Genomic DNA, 14,898 nt, shown 5'->3' with positions numbered 1-14,898 from the left:
GCTGGTGTATTGCAATGAGGGCTGGCTCCAGGTTTTTTGCCGCCCCAAGCGGCAAAAAAAAAAAAAGCCGCAGCAGCGCGATCGCGCCATTCCACTCTTCGGCAGCAATTTGGCGGCAGGTCCTTCGCTCCGAGAGGGACTGAGGGACCCGCCGCCGAATTGCTGCCGAAGACCCGGACGTGCCACCCCAATAGCAGCTAGAGTGCCCCCCCTTGGTATTGGCCAAAGCACCTGCTTCTTTAGCTGGTGCCTGGAGCCGGCCCTGATTGCAATAGCACTGTGACTGTAGGGTCCAAGTCTGCAAGCAATTTTATACAGGTGAAATAAATGGTACTATTAATTTAAGTGACATATTCCGATACGTAAGTTTTGTAGTATTGGCACCAGCGTTTGCCGCAAATGTTGGCATTTTTCCTCAAATAATTATTGACAAATAATAAACTTTATTATACAAATAATTAACAAATATTTTACTAGTTCTAACAGGAACTAAGGTGAAATTGTTAGGTGGCCTCTGGATTCAGAAGCAAGATCTGAGCTCCTGAGAACCCCTGATATTTGAGGATGAGTTTTGTAAATATGTATTGAAATAGCTATAACCTAAGATTTTCAAAAGTTATTCGTGATTTTGGGTGCTTCAGTTTCTGGGAGGTCTAAAGACACTTAAAGGGATCTGACTGTCAGACAGTGGGAGCTCAGCACTTCCTGACAATCAGGCTGGGTTAAGGTCCCTTAAATTGGGCACTCAAAATGACTAATCTCTTGATAAAATATATTATAATGCGTATGAGTGCTACTGCCCTCTCCTGGTTGGAATCTGAACTACAGATCTGTGTGTCATATTTGCTGAACGTTGGAGATTTCTCCTTTTAGCTCATGCTGTAGGAGTTTGTGCTAAGTAGCAGGATAATCTGAATCCTGCTTATCCTTTTCTGAGTGGAAATTGTGTTCCACACAGAGACAGCTGAGAGGTTATTAGGTGCATGGATCATAGTAACTGAGAGTAAAACTTGAAGTTCTGAGCAGGGCCATCCCTAGGCGGGTGCGGGGCCTGGGACATAGGCACCGAGTTTCTATCTGCCAGGGGGTGCTCCCCCCGCCTCCGCCCAAGCCCTGCCCCCACTCCACCCCTTCCCCCAAGGCCCTGCTTCTGCCCCTGCTCTGTTCTGCCCCACCCCAGTTCTGCCCCACCTCTGAGCATGCTGTGCCCTTGCTCCTTCTCCCTCCCCCTAGTGCCTCCAGACACCATGAAACAGCTGAGGGAGGGGGAGATGCTGATCCTTGGGCAGGAGGTGCTGGAGGGAAGGGGAGGTTGGTAGAGAGGCTCCTCCTCGCCCCCCTCTCCCGCCTCACCTCCTGCACGCCCCCTCACGAAGTGCTGGGCCCCCCAAAGCGTGGGGCCCGGGGCGGTCACCCTGATTCGCCATACCCTAGGGACGGCTCTGGTTCTGAGTGATAATTAGGGCCCTACCAAAGTCATAGTCCATTTTGGTCAATTTCACTGTCATGGGATTTTTAAATTAGTAAATTTCATGTTTTCAGCTATTTAAATCTGAAGTGTTAGAATGTTATAATTGTAGGAGTCCTGACCCAAAAAGGAATCATGGGGTGGGGGTGGGGGGTGTCACAAGGTTATTGTAGGGAGGGTTGCGGTACTGCTACCCTTACTTCTGCCTGTAGAGCATGGATCGGTTGCAAAATCATTCATCAGGGACAGAGACAATGAAAAGCCTCTTAAAAATTATGTTAGAGGAAAAGTACTGAGTTTCTCTTTTTTTATTCTGTATAATTTTTAGGTTTTTTTTTTTAAATACACAAAATGGAGATAGTAGGAAGAGACATATAATCATAGCGTGGAAAAATGTAGATTGTAAAATCCAAAGGATTAAATGAATAAAGTAAAAGATGCATACAATTGTTTGTTCCCTATTGTGCAGGTGCTGGTAAATACTCACCATTCCTTCAGAGATACTTCGCAGATTATCTTGGGGCTTCTTGCAGATGCAAATTGGGTGTGTGGCCAGCAGGAGGAAGGAAGAGGAAGTGAGAGCAGCAGCAGCAGAGTGTGTGTTTGAGTCTGATGATGGGATAGAGTCAGAAACACCAAAACAGCAGCGGTAAAAAGCCCAACTTCAATGGTGGGAGAGGCGCGGGCCGGGGAAAGGAAGCGGCGGAGCTGCCAGGCGCTCGCCGCAGCAGGGCAGCAAACTTCACCCCGGCTCCACTCTGCACTTGGCTGCTGGGGGTGAAGGTGGTGCCTGGATTTTTAAGGTACTTTCGTTTCCGTTTGGACAGGTCTGCGGGGGGGGATGCACGGTGTGCTGAGAAGGCTCTCGGGGAGAGGGGCGCTGCGGCAGGGGGTGCCCCTGGCAGTGCAGTGGGGGGCACGTTGCTGTGGGCGCTGGAGGGGCCAGGGCTAAGGTGGAGATGCCGCTGGGGCGCGGGCAGGGTTTGGGGTGGGGGCGGCACGGTGGGAGGAGGGGGTGGGGTAGGATGCTGGCTGTGGGGGGTGGCAGGCGGCTGCAGGAGGAGACCCCGCACCTGGCCAGGGGTGACGGCTGCGGGGGGGGGGCTGGTGGGAGACGTGCCCCCTTCGCTTTCTCAGCCCAGGAGCGTGGCCCCGGCTATGCTGGGGGCGGCTGGGGAAGGGGAAGTGGCTCGGCTGACATCGCGCTGAGGAAGAGGAAACGCAGCCGCCCTCCCTCGTGCTTGTCAGCGCGCCCGGCTGCCCCGTGTCGCGGCCGGGGCCGCCTGGAGGGCGCGGGGCGGGGGCCGGGGCGCAGCCTCCCTGCCCTTTGCGGCTGCCCCAGCCGCAGCGAGCGCCGCGCTCCTCTGCCTCCACAGCCCCGGGCGCTGTGTGTGGGGGTGGGAGCAGCTTTTCGCCCCTTTCCCTCAGCCGCTAGCCCGGCCCCTTTTTCCCAAACTGCCCTTCCACTTCGCGCCCCCCGCTCCCGTGACACTACCTGCTCCCCGTCTGCCTCTCATCCCTGCCCAGTCCTCCCCCCACTGCCCTCACCCCGTCACTCTCCAGAAACGGGAGGCTTTAGTGCGTGTGTGCTGTTTTTGTCGGGGGGAAGCGGGGGGTGTTGCTGATTGATGTGTCTCCAGCCACCCGCAGATCCCTCTTTGCTGGTCCTGTTGTTCCAAAGTGCTGGGTCGTGGCAACTTGGTCTTACAGACAGTTGACCTCATAAAGTGGGTTGGGAACATCTGTGTTAGCAATTGCGTGTACTCTGCAAATGCACTCAGGCAAACACAGGCTGTCTGCAGAGCAGTGGGTATTTAGTATGTCACTTGTGCATGTAGCTCTAATGCAGAGAAGGGATCATTCTGAAGGTTTGATGTGCTCTTTAATATGTTGGTGGAGGAGGATGGTTGAACTAAGATTCTTTTCTTGCTCTCCTTTCCCCCCCAGCCCGATCATATATTTGAAGCTTGAAGATTAAGGGTTCCTTGCACACAAACTTGTACTGGTTTAGTTAAGCTGATACAAGAATGGATGCTCGTTTTTATTTTCTGTTTAAGAATGGCTTATTTTGGTTTAAAGAACAGGAGTACTTGTGGCACCTTAGAGACTAACAAATTTATTAGAGCATAAGCTTTCGTGAGCTACAACCCACTTCTTCGGATGCACCCGGAGTTTATATCCGGAGTTGAGTTTTGGTTTAGTTTATATCCGTTCCTAATCTGTAGAAGATAAACTAAAATAAGCTTGGTTTAAACCGAACTAAGAGTGGCTGGTGCCAAATGAGTTTAAAAAGAAACCTTACGTTAAAGCAGTGCAACTCTGCATGTAGTCCAGCCCTTAGTTCATTGTTGTTAATTAGTCACCTTCTTCTGAGTTCATGCCTCTTCCCTTTGCCAAGAACTTTTACTCTCAAGAGCTCTCAGTAGGGGCTGCCTTTTCTAAGATCTGTACCCATAGCAATAAAAATGATCTAACTGAGGATGCATTTTCATATAAAATTATTGTACTTGAATATGGCTGGGAATTATGCATAGCCATGGCATACAACCCCTTAAACCAAGTGGGTATGAAATCCAAGAAGTGGAGTGTTCAGGTTTTTGGCTTCAAATCCGTACAAAGTTTATTTTTGAATATCTTTCCCTTGCAGAACTAACACAACTGTCCAGCTCTCCCCTGAGAATGTAGACAAATTTTCAAAGTTCCTGAAAAATAACAGTACAGTTTAGAAGAGCCATATTTTATTATTACTTTTATAAGCCTATCTCTTAACCTGCCAAGGGTGAAATGTGGGACAAACACCCTCAAGAGAGAGCCAAAGATGATAATAGTGCCAGAAGTGTATCATGTGTTAACTTCTTTAGCATAGACAATATTGTCTATAATCTGAGCTTCATGATATTGTATTTACATCACACATGCTTACACTTGAAATATGTTCATAAGTATCTCATTTTTCTTTAGACTTTGAACCTAGCTTGTCGGAGTGTCCCTTATTAAAATCCTTATCAAGGGAAAAGTTGAGAAAGAACTAGAACTAAATACTTTATTATTCACAACTGGGATGTGGGGTAGGCAACTGGGTTATCTGTCTCATCAGTGGGTACCAGACCATGCTCTTTCTAGATGTTAGAGATCATTCAGTGTTCATGTGAATTGGCTTCTTTGCAATTACATATCTACTAGGTAGCTCAACCCATGCTGAGTATTTCTCCAATGCAGAAAAATACCTGCTTTTTTTTTTATAAAACTCATTTCACTCTAAGCCTTGAGTTCAACTTCTCTGTGGATCAGAAGTGTTCTGTTTTCCAAACCACCCAGTTCCATGATGGAAAATCTGTTTAATTCTAGTGGTATACCTAACAGCTGTAATCTGACTGTGTAATAGTAATTAGGTAGGAAGGAGAAAGAGAACTAGTGGTAACTTACTGGTAAACCTCCCTGTGGTATAGCATTAAGGAAGCATGTGTGACAACACACATTTTAGGGAATGATTAAATCATCTTGCAGCAACTTTTAAAATTCACTTGGGTTAGTTGGGTAATACTAAAGGTTAGCATCATGTTGCTGCATTAACTGTATTAAACAGGTACTGTTGGCAGACACTGCAGTTAGTGTAACCTTTTGATCACTTCATTTGATTTAGTAATCTAGAGATATACCTAACTGTCAGTTTCTCCAGGCAGTGAGGCTGTGCATTTAAATGGGTTAATCATTTTTTGTAATCCTTTTGAGAATCACAGTGCAGCATCATTCAATGTATGTCTTCTCTGTAGGTTGCAGTTTAGGTAAGAATGTAGCTGTACGAGTTTCCTTTATGAGGAGCAGAAAGAAACTGAGGATTTCTACCCTCTTGATCTTGAATTTTCCAGAAGTTGTTGAATTACGCTAGGAAAAATACAATAGAATTAAAGCTGAATGGATTTTGATGGCTGACTAGGTGAACTCTTTTACTGATCTATGCTAGAACAATTGTATTTTTATCAATGAAAGTACCTACGGTTTAACAATATATTTTATAGATTATATATGGAAAAATATTTTTAGAAATGCAGTAGACTGATGCAAAACAATACTTCAACAATGATCTACTCAGTTCCACCTCTTAGCATTTAAGTGGATTGCATTGTGTTCATTGTACTGACAGAGGTGATTTGATTTTTTTTTTCCTTACGGTTAACTTATGACATGCTGTCTACCAGTGTATAACCGAAAAAGTAAGTACTACTAGAGGTTTAACTGTTACTGAAACACTGCTGCATGTATTACACTTCCTTATAGCAATGCCCTTCTGTGTCAAATTGCAGATCTACTGTGCTGATGCTCCACCCTTCCTTCCGCTCTTTGTTTACTCTCCTAATAGAAATCTCTTTGATTATAAGGTTTGAGCTCACATATTTTCTTTGCCATGAAGTTCAGTCTTTTGAGAGGTGTTTGGATGTGATCTCATGTTTTCCATGCTGACACAGACAATGCCTGAACATTTACATGTTTCTTTCGTTAAATTTAGTAGATGTGTATTTAGTGCATGTGAAAGTGAGAGACTGATATCCTTGGCAATAACTGACTGCAAGCTTTTCCACACAGCTCTTCCAGTCCACCTCCACGCTGACATACAGTATGTACCTCCAGAATTGGGCCTCACCTCTGTTGAGTAGATTGTCAATCATAGCACTAAAGTCTTTTGTGGTTCTGTGACTTTGATAAGGATCTATTTGAGATTATGATGAAGCCATCAAACACAATTTCTTTCCCAAGTTGTGCCCCTTTTATCACAGAAGTAAATGATACATTTTGCTGTTGATAAATTGGAGAAGGTTTAGAGAAGAGCCACAAAAACGATTAAAGAATTGGAAAACATGGTTTATAGACTCAATCTGTTTAATTTGACAAAGAGAAGGTTAAGGGATGGCTTGATTACGGTCTATAAGTACCTATATGGGGAACAGATATTTGACAGTAATCAAATTTGAAATTTGATAATAGAGGGCATTTCACTCTAGCAGACCAAGGTACAATAAGATCCTGAAGTTAGACAAAGTCATTCTAGAAATAAGGCACATTGTTTTAACCAGTGAGGTAATTAAACTTTGGAACTACGGTGGTGGTCGATTCACCATCACTGGCAATTTTAAAATCAAGATTGGATGTTTTTAAAAGATATGCTCTAGTTCAGACAGAAATTAATTCAGGGAAGTTCTATGGCTTGTATTTATACAGGAGGTTGGACCAGATAATCACAACTGTCTCTTTGGGCCTTATAAAGCTCTGAATTATAGTCAATGAACCTTTTTGTCTGTCTTAGGTTCATGTGTGTTATATGTCCTTATAAAATTGTTTAAAAAAATACTCCTGTAAAACAGATTTTAAGAATCCTGGAGACTGACGTCTGCCATTCATCCACAGAAAAGGCAGTGGCAATGCAAGCTTCTCCACATTGCCCTGGCAATGTACGTCAGCACTGTTCTGAAGGGACCACTTGTAGGGGGGAGAGAGAAGTTCAAGTCTCCGTGCCTGTATCAAGCTATTGCATGGGTCTTTGCTGTATGTGATCTTTTTATCGCAAGCTTTGCAAGACACAAAAGAGTGATTTATGGATAGGTTGGCAGCCCTAATATTAAATTTCCTTGTTGTTATCCAATTGCTGTTAAGAACAGAATTGGGAACTGAATGCTACAGGGAACTGGTAATGTGTTTTACCTCTCTTGCTCGTTCAGGTCTAGTACTAAGGCATTGATTTCTGAAACTGTGGTCCGTGGATCGCCATTAGTTTGTGGAACCTTGCTGATGGGCCATGGACAGGCGGGTGGTCACATGCCGTTTGCTCTTTCTCCTTGCTTCTGTCTGCCAAACAGCATTAAAAGTCAGCTAAAAATTTAATAAATATTTTCTGGTATCAATTTTCCACGTAAACAACTGCTGTAGTGGCAATAGGGATGTTATTGATGGCCAGTGGAAAGAAAAGAGATCTGTGTAATTAATTGTGAATGAGAGTGGAGGTGTCCCTGAGGGACTCTTTCTGCTAAGAGATAGCCCATACTGTGAAGAAGTTTGGGAACCTCTGCTCTTAGCCATTACCTTAGAATGGTCATTTGCTCTATGTACAATGAGTTAGTTTCAGTCCAGTTCTAGTGGACAAGACAAACTGTGGTGGTTGAGTTTCCTTTGGAGTTGTCTAGTTGGAAATGGAGAATACTTGGTGTGTGTTACACATACTAGTGTACACTCTTTGTCAGTATACAGGCATCAGGCACCAGCAAAGGAAACAGGTGCTCGGGACGGCCATTGGAAAGGGGCGGCATGTCCGGGTCTTCGGTGGCAATTCGGCGGCAGGTCCCTCACTCCCTCTCGAAGAATGAAGCGGCGCGGTAGAGCTGCCGCCGATCACAGCTTTTTTTTTTTTTTTGGCTTCACCGCATGGGGCGGCAAAAAAGCTGGAGCCGGCCCAGGCAGTATAGATGCAGCCTCTGGGTACATCTACACAGACCATGGCAGTAAGCCTCCCAGCCTGGGTCAACAGACTCAGACTTGTGGGGTTTCTGCTAGAGCTCTAAAAATAGCTATGTAGACAGCACCTTGAAGTTGCAGCTCAAGCTGGAGCTCGGGCTTTGAAGCCCACCTCCTCTCCCTTAGGCCTGGTCTACACTGGGGTGTGTGTGTGTGATCGATCTAAGATACACAACTTCAGCTACGAGAATAGCGTAGCTGAAGTCGACATATCTTAGATCGACTTAGAATTACTTACTTCGCGTCCTCGCGGCGCAGGATCAACGGCCGCGGCTCCCCTGTCGACTTTGCTTCCGCCTCTCGCCGAGCTGGAGTTCAGCAGTCGACGGGAGAGCGATCGGGGATCGATTTATCGCATCTACACTACATGTGATAAATGAAGTCCCTGATAGATCGATCGCTACCCGCCGATCCGGCGGGTAGGGTAGACATACCCTTAGTGTGGTATGAGATGGGAGAAGATAAAGCAGGAAAGACCATATGGGGAGATCCATATTGCTCTAACAAGGACACTGGGGATCCGTTTTTAATCCAGGAGAAAAGTGTGTGTGTGTACCTTTTGTACAGCATCTGGTACAGAGTGGTTAAAAAGCTTCTGATCTTGCCAAATTATTTTTGTATTTGGTGTGAAACAAAAAGAGTGGCTGAAATCACTAACCTCCCTCTCCCTCCAAACACTCAATCATTTCTTACCACTTTTCTCCAACCCTGCAGTGCTAATACGAACAAGACATTAGGATACAGATGTTGTATCCAGCTTCATGCTTGTGTGCATTAAAATAGGCAGACTATAAATTCCTGGAAAACATTTTTTTTTAAATCACTAATATTAAATCTGTATTGTAATTAAGGGGGTATTCAATTTACTAAATTTTGGTAAACATGGCTTCCTCCTCATTCCCCTACCTGCCCCTTTATTATTTATTTATGTTACAATAGTGCTTAGGAGCCCCAGTCATGGACCAGGAGGACCCCATTGTGCTAGGTGCTGTCCAAACACAAACCAAAGAGAAGAGCCCCTGTTCCAAAGAACTTTCAATCTAAGGGGTGGTCTACACTAGAAAATTAGATCGACCCGGCTACTGGGGTGTGAAAAATCTACACCCCTGAGTGACGTAGTTAAGATGACCTAAGTTCCCATGTTGACAGTGCAAGATCAACAGATCTTCTGTCAACTTAGCTATTGCCTCTTGGGAAGGTGGATTAACTACCTTGACGGGAGAACTCCTCCTGTTGCTGTGTAAGGGTATGTCTTCCGGCGGGTAGTGATCGATCCAGCGGGGATCGATTTATGGTGTCTAGTCTAGACGTGATAAATCGACCCCTGAGTGCTCTCCCGTCGACTCCTGTACTCCAGCATTGTGAGAGGCGCAAGCAGAGTCGATGGGGGAGCGGCAGCAGTCGACTCACTGCGGTGAAGACACCACTGTAAGTCGATCTAAGTACGTCAACTTCAGCTACATTATTCACGTAGCTGAAGTTGCGTAACTTAGATCGATTTCCACCCCCCCGTCCCCAGTGTAGACCAGGGCTAAGTGTCTACACTGAAACGCTACAGTGGTGCAACTGCAACACCGCAACTGTGTCGCTGTAGCTTTTTAAGTGTAGACATAAAGTAAGTATAAGACCAGAGACGGCAGATGGATACAGACAGACGGGGGAATACAACAAAGCAGTGAGACAGTACTGGTCAGTATGATAGGCAGTGGTATCAGTGCACCAGCAGCCTAGCTGCTGTCAAGTTTATTGTAGGCATCACAGGAAAGAAGTGTTTTGAAGGGGGAGATGTGAAAAAATGAAAGCAAAAGCAAGCCAGAATCTCCCTATATCATTTTCTCCCCCACCCCACTCCTGCCAACCCCCCACCATGCCTGCATCACTGGATACAGGCTTTTGTATTACCTTCTACAATGAAGATGTTCATTTATCAAGTATTTTGTTTGGTCCCCCCACCCTCCCCCCCCCCCCCGCGCACACACACACACACACACAATAAAACAATCTATGATCCTGGCCCATGGATTTTCAGCAAGAATGGTTCAAAAATGGGTTCCAAATCCTTTCAGATTCGTCTAATTTATTTTCTATAGTTTACCTGTTCATATGCAGCTGTTTCTACCAGATAGACAATCTGCTCCATCTTGGATATCCTTGATACATCTTTCAAAATAGCATTTTTGCCATCATTTAAGTTTTATTAGCATTAACCCACTTGCATTTTTCTAGAAGATATTTTAGTTTTGAGTAGTTCCCCAATTAGGTAATTTTATTAAGTATTTGCCAGAGATTCTCTCATATGGTTCTTGCATTAACTGCAGAATCTTCACAAATGTCTAGTTGCCTATGTACTTTCAGGATCTACAACTCAAATTATTATTACACAGACATTAGGAGTACAGAATAGTCTCTGAAATGATACATCATCCCATTTTTAGCTGTAACTTTAATACAGACATGTTAAACCATTATTTTTCTTCTCACGCTTGTTTTAATTACAAGGGAGACGTGGTCAGTGTTTCTAAGAGGAAACTTTAGATTCCTCAAGCATGATCATTTCTAAACCCACCCTCCCTTTAAAAAAAACCCCACATATCAATGGGTGCCTGTTTGGGGCAGATGATCTCATTTCCTAGTCTTTTGCATATATTGTTGAAGTTGCAAATATTGACAAAAAATACATCCTCGTGAGCTATTTTTAAATCTGTGAAATTTGCAAAATGTCCTTTTATCAAATAAATCCAACATTTTAAAGTTAGATAAAAGCAAAACAATGCAAAATATGCCAACAGCCCAATAAAGCAACACTGTCCACATAAAAATCACATGCCAGCCTTAATTTTTGTAGTTAGTTTTGCAAGTAATGCCCAAGATTACCATAACTGAAAATGTTTAGAGGTGTTTTTTCAATTGTACATTTGACAATGCTTTAGCTGTTTCACTCTTCCCAGGTATAATCAGTTAGACCCTGATTCTGCCATCACTTACAAACATACTTAATGTTAAGCATGTGAGTAGTTCCAGTCATTTTATTCACATGCTGAAAGTTAAATGCATATGTAAAATGTTTGCTGGTTTGGGGCCTAAGTCAGTTTCCCTGATATTTCACACAAACATTTTGAAATAAGAAAATGTAACTGTAAAAACCTCCATGAAAATTGGTAGGGAGATTGTGTGTGTGTGTGTGTATGTGTGTGTGTGTGTGTGTGTGTATAAGGGGGTTGGGGAGAGAAGAGGTGTGTTTACTAGAAATGACGACTTAATTTGTTTTAAGAAACTGATTAGATTTCAAGTTGGCAGTGTCCCTTTACCTATTGTTGGACACTGCTTTGATGATGAAGATTCCAGTCTAGATATTTTGATATTTATTTTGTATCTAAAGTGAAAAATGTTATTCCCTCTCCAAATATTCTGCATCTACAATTCACACCAGCAAAAATGTGCAGGGTTTGTGGGGTGCTGGATTCCAGTTAGGATCATAAAAATAACTCAAGTTAGTCCTAGCAATGTTGTTATAGTGCCCATATTGAGGATAATTCTTTAAAACATTATTCCATGTTTTGAGGTATACACAAATATATTGCTCTTAAATGCCATAGAAATAAGAAATTCATAAATACTAAAATCCTCTGTCTTCTGGTTAGGCAGTGCTGTATTAAGGTGGTGAGTTGCCGTGTATGTCTCTTCACTTACAGAAAGAAAGAGACATGGTTACGATACAGGGTACTATATTGCAATTTTTCTCCTAGCACTGTTGCATATATTTGTTACATTCCAATGGCATCTTTTCCATCACTTTGTTTTTTGGAATATAGTCACACATTAGTTTTCATAGCAACAGTCATAGCTTCAGCTGGAAATTGAAACCTGATAAGTATTGGCTCAGAGCTACAAAATGTCCAAGCACTGAGCCAAACCAAGGTTTCTTTAAAACCTCTCTCCACCCCAAAATATAAGTACTAGTCTCTTCATTCTGGAAATGAAATTCAATATGTCATTCAGCCAGTAGGCGTTCAAAATACTGGACTCCCCCCCTCTTCCCCCTCAGTTTCCTATTTTTGCTTTTCCCCTCGTCAAGTGCCAGGTCACACAACTATTGTCTAACTCTACCCTTGTGTTACAAGTGCATTCCTCATATCAACCTTCCCCCCTAGGAATAGCCAGACGCAAATCCCTCGTTACTTGCTAGGCTCACAAAATTCAGGATCTAGATGTGGGGTCTAAGTCTAATCTGTGCCTTTTATGTGACTCTTCTTTGGTAATCCCCTCTTGAATGTACACATCTCTCTTGTTCCTGTAAATCTCCCCTCCCTGGAAAGTATGAAGATTGAAACAGACAGCTTCTTATTAGTCAGCAAAGGGCAGAGTGGCCATTATTAACATCAGTAGTTAAAGCATAGTAGAAGTTTGTGGAAAAATCACAAGACACTCAAAATCTGAGTTTTCCCCACTTTGCTTTAAAGTCACAAAAATGACCCATGCTTGTGGCAAAACCTGCAAAATCCTGTGATTCTTCTCTTTATGGTGTATGTGTAAAGAGCCAAGAAAAAAGATTTCTGAGTGAAATTGGGCCCCTTTTCACTGAAAGATTGTCCTAGTTTAGAGCAAAGAGGTCAAATTTCTTTTAAGAAGTTCAGGAAATTTAGAATTTTACTTGTTTTTTAATGTGAAAAATCATCATTTTTGTGGGAATTTCACTAGAAACTAAAATTTGAGTCACAAAATAATGAAAATTAACATGTGAAACGTTGAACGAACAAAATGTATCATTTTCACATAGCTGTGGTGCAGAATAGTATAAACAATATAGGAACATAAGAATGGCTGTACTGGATCAGATCAGTGGTGAGTTTAGCCCAGTATCCTGTCTTCTGAAAGTGGCAGGTGCTAGATGCTTCAGAGGGAATGAACAGAATAGGGCAATTATTATCCTTCCCAGTTGTTCACTCCCAGCTTCTGACAGTCCGAGGTTTAGGGACACCCAGAACATGGGGTTGTATGTCTGACCATCTTGGCTAATAGCCATTGATGGACCTCTCCTCCATGAACTTATCTAATTATTTTTTGAACCCAGTTATCCTTTTTGCCTTTACGATTTCCCTTGGCAACAAGTCCCACAGGTTGATTGTACATTGAATGAAGAAGTACTTCCTTATGTTTGTTTTAAACCAGCTGCCTATTAATTTAATTGGGTGACCCCTGAGTCTTGTATACTGTGAAGGACTAAATAACACTTCCCTATTCACTTTCTCCACACCATTTATGATTTTATAGACAACTGTAATATCCCCCCTTAGTCGTCTCTTTTCTAAGATGAAAAGTTCCAGTCTTTTTTCTCTCTCCTTGTATGGAAGTTGTTCCATACTCCTAATCATTTCTGTTGTGCCTCGCTGTACTTTTTCCAATTCTAATATATATTTTTTTGAGATGGGGTGATCAGAACTGCATGCAGTATTCCACGTGTGGGTATACCATGGATTTATATAGTAGCATTATATTATCTGTCTTATCTATCCCTTTCCTAATGGTTCCTAACATTCTGTTTGCTTTTTTGACTGCTGCTGCACATTGAGCAGATATTTTCAGAGAACTGGCCACAATGACTCCATGATATTTAAGTGGTAACAGCTAATTTAGACCCCATCATTTTTTATGTATAGTGGGGATTATGTTTTCCAACATGCCTTACTTTGCGCTTATCAACATTAAATTTCATCTGGTATTTTGTTACTCAGTCACCTAGTTTTGTCAGATCCCTTTGTAACTCTTTGCAGTCAACTTTGGAGTTAATTATCTTGAGTAATTTTGTATCATCTGCAGAGTTTGCCATCTCACTATTCACCCCTTTTACAGATCATTTATGAACATGTTGAACAATACTTGTTCCAGTACAGATCCTTGGGGGATCCTGGCTTTTACCTCTCTCCAGTGTGAAAATTGACCATTTATTCCTACCCTTGTTTCCTGTCTTAGCCAGTTATTGATCCATGAGAAGACCTTCTGTCTTATCCCATGACTGCTTGGTTTGCTTAAGACCAGTGGTGAGGGACTTCATCAAAGGCTTTCTAAAAATCCAAGTACACTATATCCACTGGATCACCCTTGTCCACATGCCTGAGAGTTCTAATAGATTGGTGAAGCGTGATTTCCCTTTAAAAAAACCACGTTGATTCTTTCACAACACATCATGTTCATCTATGTGTCTGATAATTCTGGGTTTTTTTTACTAGAGTTTCAACCAGTTTCCCTGGTACTGAAGTTAGGCTTACCAGCCATTAATTGCAAGGATCGCCTCTGGAGACCCTTTTTTTTTTTTTTTTTTTAAATTGACATTACATTACATTAGCTATCCTTCAGTCATTTGGTACAGAGGCTGATTTAAATGATAGGTTACACACCCAAGATAGTAGTTCTGTCCCTTCAGAACTCTTGGGTGAATACCATCTGGTCTTGGTGACTTATTACTGTTTAATTTATCTCAAAACCTCCTTTACTGACACCTCAGTTTGGGACAGTTCCTCAGATTTGTTTCCTAAAAAGGATGACTGAGGTGTGGGAATCTCCCTCACATCCTTTGCAGTGAAGATCATAAATATTTAGCTTCTCCATAATGGCTTGTCTTCCTTGAGTGCTCCTTTAGCACCTCAATCATCCAGTGGGCCCACTGATTGTTTGGTAGGCTTCCTGCTTCTGATGTAGTTTAAAAAATTTTTGCTGTTAGTTTTTGTCTTTTGTTAGTTGCTCTTCAAATTCTGTTTTGACCTGCCTAATTGTATTTTTACACTGGACTTGCCAGAGTTTATGCTCCTTTCTATTTTCCTCTGTAGGTTTGACTTTCAATATTTAAAGGATGACCAACTCTTTTACTCTGTTGTTTAGTCAGTGTGTCTTTTTTTTTTTTTTTTTTTTTTTTTTTTTTTTTTTTTTTT

The 14,898-nt window shown here is 42.6% G+C and overlaps 1 protein-coding gene across 1 annotated transcript in view; it reads left to right on the top strand.

Annotated features, from left to right (window-relative positions):
- Nucleotides 1-2,131: 2,131 nt before the first annotated feature.
- The window catches only part of LOC112119106 (engulfment and cell motility protein 1), a 444,965-nt gene continuing 432,198 nt past the window's right edge, over nt 2,132-14,898 (top strand). Inside the window, exon 1 of the mRNA XM_026663518.1 lies at nt 2,132-2,271. The gene's annotated coding sequence lies outside the window, so the exon portion shown is untranslated. The remainder of the gene's footprint in view (nt 2,272-14,898) is intronic.

The sequence above is a fragment of the Terrapene carolina genome, unplaced genomic scaffold, assembly GCF_002925995.2.
Source record: "Terrapene carolina triunguis isolate 2854851 unplaced genomic scaffold, T_m_triunguis-2.0 Scaffold33723, whole genome shotgun sequence".
Classification (NCBI taxonomy): domain Eukaryota; kingdom Metazoa; phylum Chordata; order Testudines; family Emydidae; genus Terrapene; species Terrapene triunguis.
This window is presented reverse-complemented; position numbering and strand designations above follow the sequence as displayed.